This window comes from Myotis lucifugus, unplaced genomic scaffold (genome assembly GCF_000147115.1).
Source record: "Myotis lucifugus unplaced genomic scaffold, Myoluc2.0 scaffold_414, whole genome shotgun sequence".
NCBI lineage: Eukaryota > Metazoa > Chordata > Mammalia > Chiroptera > Vespertilionidae > Myotis > Myotis lucifugus.
The window spans coordinates 365,303-371,588 of record NW_005871462.1 but is presented as its reverse complement, the minus strand read 5'-3'; the positions used below and the strand labels follow the sequence as shown (position 1 = coordinate 371,588).

Here is a 6,286-nt window from a genome sequence, read left to right as displayed (position 1 = left end):
ATGCCTGTGGAACCCTCTTGGTCATTGGATTCAGACTCCAATGTTTGAATCCTCACTTTACCATTTATTAGGACACTGACTATCTCTAAGCAGCCTCAGATCCCCCCTCCCTCCCTCCCTTTATTCTCATCCAAGGATATTTTCTCCATTTTTCTTTTTTTGAGAAAGAGCAGAGGGAGAGAGACAGAGAGAGACATCAATGTGAGAGAGACACATTGATTAGTTGCGTCCCCCCACCTCCTGATTAGCTGGGAATCAAGCCTGCAACTGAGGTACCTGCCCTTAACTGGAATCGAACTAGGACACTTCAGTCCACAGGCTGACGCTCTACCCACTGTGCCAAACCAGCTAGGATGCAGCCTCAGGTTCCTTATGTGTAAATAGTTGTTGGGGTGATGGCAGAAAATTATTATTAAGTGTCTAATATACAAAATCTCAAAAAGTAGTGGACATCGTATTTATGAACACTGCATTTATTTGTGATCCCATCTTATGCCAAAAAGAGGTAGACCTATTGTCAGGATGCTACAAAAAAGAATCACTTTATTCAGTGCAAGGTCTTACTACCAGCCGTTCTACCAAGCACCTGGTCCTGGTGCCTTGGGCAGGTTAGATGAAGCCAAGAGCATAGGACCATACTAATGAGCCTAGAGCACTATCTGATTTGTCCTCCATCTTTCAATTAGTTCCTGGTAGGGAGTATTATTCTATCACTGTTTTTCAATTTGGGTATTGTTAACATTTGGGGCCAGATAATTCTTAATGGGGGGGGGGGGGTTGTCCTATGCATAGTAGTAGAAAATTTAGCAGCATCCAAGGCCTTATACACTAGACGCCAGTGGCTTCCCCCACCCTCACGCCCCAGTCTTAACACTTAAAAATGCCTCCAGCCTTAACTGGTTTGGCTCAGTGGATAGAGCATTGGCCTGTGGACTGAAAGGTCCCAGGTTCGACTCCAGCCAAGGACATGTACCTTGGTTGCGGGCACATCCCCGGTAGGAGGTGTGCAAGAGGCAGCTGATCAATGTTTCTCTCTCAACGATGTTTCTAACTCTCTATCCCTCTCCTTTCCTCTCTGTGAAAAATCAATAAAATATATTTTTAAAAAAATGTCTCCAGACATTGCCAAATGCCCCTAAGGGGAAAACCACTGCTGGATGAGAACCACTGATCTACCATAACTCTGAAGACTCAAGGAAAGGAAAGTGCAGCCCCTCTGTTCAAACTGAGGGACAAGATAAGTCACTTTCAAGGCTATCGTCTTGCATATACCGCCTGCTGTTTTCCCAACTCAGGGATAATTAGTAGAAAGTGCCCTTCTTCATTCCCCTTCAAACAAGCCTCTTCATAACTTCTGCTCTAAGCATGTTTTACAGTTGTGGGGAAAATACCAGTAAGACACCTCCCTAGGACATCTGCCCTGCCCCGACTGTCTCCTGAAGAACAAACTACAACCCCCCCACACCCCCACCTGATGTTTGCTCAATTTCAGCCCTCAAATCCTCCTCTCACCCTTGTTGCTTAGCAATAACCAGGGCTTAAAAGGGGAAGCCGCTTTTTTGTTTCTTGCCCTTGTATTGATTGGCAATGCACCCTATCTGCATCTCTTCTTTTAGTTGTGAATTCTTTCACAGCCTGCATCACTGGCCCAAACCCTAACATTTATTATATGTCCATTTTAACTATATAAAGCTATTCCCTCTACACTGGACACTTACCATCCAAACAGTGGCCTTGTGGTGCCTGCAAAAATAGCTACCACTTATTCACTTTCCTGTGCCTACGCCCTTTCTGGATAACTCTGAATACCTTTCCACTCTGGGGTTATCCATGTGACTGCGCTGAGCATCAGGGTACAAGGTGAACATGACACAAGCAGGAACTTGACAAACATGTAAACAGTGGCGCCTGAGCTGTCCTGGATCTTCCAGCAGCATGCATACAGGCCCCACCTAGATAGTTGCAGGATTGACCTCAGTGAAGAGCAAGTAACCCCCAAGCCAAACTGGCACTTGATTAAGCCCAGCTAAGCACAACCCAAATTGTCAGCCAACACAACTGTTAACTAAAGAAAGTGAGCTATATTAAAGCACTGTGCTTTGGGCAGGTCACTATGCAGAAATATAAACAGACCCCTTTATTCTCTTCTACTATGGGGTACAGGTCACTTCTCAACTGAAAATCTCTATTGTCAATGGATTTCCATCAACTTTTAATTAACATTTAAATTGAGAGTGGTATATAGTTAATGTATGTTTGTGTGTGTGTGTGTGTGTGTGTGTGTGTGTGTGTGTGTGTTATTATCTATCTCATTTTACCTCTCCAGCTTTATCTCCTACTTCAAAGATTGTCCTTTTCCATGTCAGAGAACGTGATGTGTTTTTGCCATGCCTTAGGCTAAGGATTGGCATACTCATTCAACATGATACATAAGCCATCCACACTTGGCTTGCTGCACCTCCTCCCTGTGGCTTTCCCTGACCACTCCACACGCAGCACCCACTCATGGGGACTTCCTGGATGGACTATCTTATTTATTGTTTATGTCTGTCTCACCTTGACCATTATTCCTTTAAGGACAATAGTATGTCTTACTGTCTTTCTTTCCAAAGCCTAATTACGTGTTAGACACTTAACTGATAATTCACTGGTTCTCCAGAGGGAACAATCCTGAGTGAATTGGTGTTACCCAAACATTACACAAGGCAGAGCTGCTTACTACTGAGAAGCCCCAAGAATTAGAAGCCATAATGAGGCAACACTAAGTAAGAGTATAATTAGAAGTCCCCTCCAGAGAGACTGAGCAAGATTATGATGTCTGTCCCAAGAACTAGCAGGCAGTGCAATGAGATTCAAGAGCTCTGGGACACTTAGGTGGAGATGGGAATTGAGTTTCCTCCTGTACTAATTAATGTGATAGAGAGACTGGGCACAGAGGGAGTAATTACATTGGATTCCAAGGCTCCCAATTAAAGAAATAGCCCCATTTTACTCAATGGTGAGAGAAGTGCTCTATTCCCCTTAGGCCTGGCATCTAGGGTATACACATTTACTTTTTCCAAACTAGGCAAGAGCCGGGCAATGATTGCTATTTCTTCACTAATGAGTATGGGAAACTATTGAGCAAGGCCTATGCAACATTCAGCACCTTCATTCAAGGATGAGAAAGTGCCCCCACCACTCACCCAAAGACCACACACAAGCATTCCAAGGGAAAAGGCAGGGTGCAGAGAGTTCAAAAAGGCAGGTGTAAGATATTAATGCTTAAATGTATTCATGTGACCTGTGACCATGTGCCCCCCGCATCAGGCACCATCAGCTCAACTGATTCATCAGTTGATACAGACATGAAAGGCAGAGCAGTCAAGAAGGGAATCTGGGTCTGAACAGAGTAAGCACTTTGACAAAGAGTCCCAGTTTCTAGCTGATAAGCTGACTCTTCCCGCCTGTCTGTTACAGATGAATGATCACCTTATTGTGGTGTGTGGAAGACTGTAGTTAATCTATGTAAACAAAATATTTAAATCTGACATCCTATGTGAGGTGGGGAAGGTAGTTTTTCAAAATTATGAAAAACATTAAGTCAAAACAATTGTCAAGGGTCTGAGTCTGGAACTTGTCTTTAGGAAGCAGATTTATTTATTTAGATTCCCAAGGAGTAATTGGGTAGGCTAGAAAAAAATCAGCTTTTATTGTGAATTCAGGAACATAGCAGTAGGCTAGTTAAAGACATAACAGAGCTTGCGTTGCTTACACTAAAGGGCGAGAAGATTTGTCTAAGCTCCTGTATAATGGGAATACAGTTGGAAAAAAAATTGCTAGTCTTAGCCTCTATTTAAGGAGTCTATAGAAGAACCCAAAAAAACCAGGGGAGACAAAAATAAGGACACTAGAGAAAGCTTTAATCTCTGACACAGTAGCTACAGCAACCAGTAAACAGACTAACATTTAGCAAGAAAAAACACACACTAAAGGCCTGCTACTTGCTGTTCCTTTTACCTAACACATGTCAAGCTTTCAACAAAAAACTGCAAGGCATGTTAAAAAGTGAGGAAAAAAATAAGTCTAAAATGAGAAGGCAAGCAACAGAACCAGACTTGGGTATGGCAGAGATTTTGGAATTTGAGATGGGGAATTTAAAATAACGATAGGCAATATGTTAAGGGTTCTAATAGAAAAAGTGAACATGCAAAAACAAATGGGTAACGTAAGCAAAGAGAAATTCTAAGAAAGAATCAAAAGGGAATGTCAGAAATAAAAAATGTCCAAATGAAAATACAAGGAGAGAAAAGAATGAACGGTATATCTGAGAACTGTGGGGGCAATTACAAAAGGTGTAACATGTGTAATGGGAATAACTAGGAGAAGAATGAGAGAAAGGACCAGAATATATGAAGTAATAATGAATGAGAATTTTCCAAAATTAATTATAAACACCAAACCACAGATCCAGGAAGCTAAGAGATCAACAAGCAGAATCAATACCAAAGAAAATTTACATTGAGGCATATTATATTTAAATTGCAGAAAATCAACATATAAATACATCTAGAATTTATTAACAAAAACAAAAACAAAAGGCTCTTCTATCTGGAAATTTAAAAACCTCTTATTACCTCCTGAGCAAAAGGAGAAATACGCACTGAAATTACAGAATTTTAAAGAAATAATTTTTTCCAAGACATATGCTCTAATCTATGGAATGCATTTTAAAGCAGTGAACAAAGGAAAATTCACTGCAGAAAACACTTGTCAATAAAAGATTAAGAATCAATTACCAGTTTTAAAAAAAAATAAACCAAAAGAAAGCATAAAGAAAAAACGGAGATAAAAGCAGAAATTAATGAGGAAGGTGCTGAGCACTGAGAAGCCACTTGCCAGACTTGTGGCTCTGTTACCCTACCATGACACCTCCCTTCATGGAAGTTCCTCAGACCTGCCCCAGCCTTACTGTTTATATCAACAACCTCAATGAGAAGATCAAGAAGGATGAGCTGAAGAAGTCCTTGTACGCTATCTTCTCCCAATTTGGCCAGATTCTGAATATCCTGTCACAGAGCCTGAAGGTAAGGGCCAGGCCCTTGTCAAGTTCTAAAAGCACAGCAACACCAGGGCCCTGCGCTCCATGCAGGTTTCCCTTTCTACAACAAACCATGCGCCTCCGTATGCCGACTTGGATATCATTGCCAAGATGAAGGCCGCCTGTGTGGAGCAGGACTAGAAGCGGGAGAAGAGGAAACACAAGAGCCAGGAGACCCCAGCTGCCAAGAAAGTGGCACAAGGTAGGGCAGTCAGTCTCATCGTGGGGGCTGTCACAGGGCCTGTCCTGGGCATGGGGCCATGACTCAGGTGCCCGCATCGTGCACACATTTGGGACCAGCCTCCCTACATGCTGTTCCCTGGCATGATCCCATCTCCAGGTCTCCAACATGGCCAGATCCCACTGGGAGCCACTGCCCCCGCAGCGTATGCCAGGTCAGATGCCCCCTACCCAGCCTCTTGCAGAAAACCCACTAAATCACAACTTGTTCCTCAGCAACCTGCCAGAGACCAACAAGTTCATGCTGTCCATGTTTTTCAACCAGTTCTCTGTCTTCAAGGTCTGGCTGGTCCTAGGGCAGCATGACATGGCCTTTGTGGAGTCTGACAATAGGGTACAGGCAGGGGCCCTTTGCGACTTCCTAGATGGGTTCAAGATCATCCAGAACTACCCTGCAAAGATCTCCTTTGTCAAGAAGTAGCGCCTTTTCCCCATGCCTGTCCATACCTCGTTGGGGACTCCCTCTTCCCCTTGGTTCAGCCCCCTGGAGGTAAGTTCCCCTCAGGAGCCTTCTTAGAGCTGTATATGTGAGTGGTCACACAGCATTGTACCTTATCTGTCCCCAGACATTGCACCTGGTGCTGTTAAGCTGAAATTAAGGTATTTTTGGTTTGTTTTTGTTTGAAAACAAAAACAAAAACACAATTAATGAGGAAAACAGACAAGCAATCAATCTAACTAGTCAAAATTCCATTTTTTTAAACAAATAAACCACTCATTTGATTGAGAAAAAGGAAAGGCAAATATAGGGGGGAAAAAAAACAGGTGATGACACACAGACTCAGAAAACATTTTTTAAATCATAAGATGACTTTGCTGACCTCTACACTAGATGAATTAGGCAATTTCCTAGGAAAATACAGATTACCAACACTGACATCATTCAAGTTTGAAAGCTTCAAACAGAGCAATGTCCATAAAAGAAACAAAGTTCCTAAGGAAATATCCCACTAGAAAAGCACTTGG

The 6,286-nt window shown here is 42.6% G+C and overlaps 1 pseudogene; it reads left to right on the top strand.

Annotated features, from left to right (window-relative positions):
• Positions 1-4,505: 4,505 nt before the first annotated feature.
• LOC106699477 lies at positions 4,506-5,920 on the top strand (annotated as a pseudogene).
• Positions 5,921-6,286: the final 366 nt, after the last annotated feature.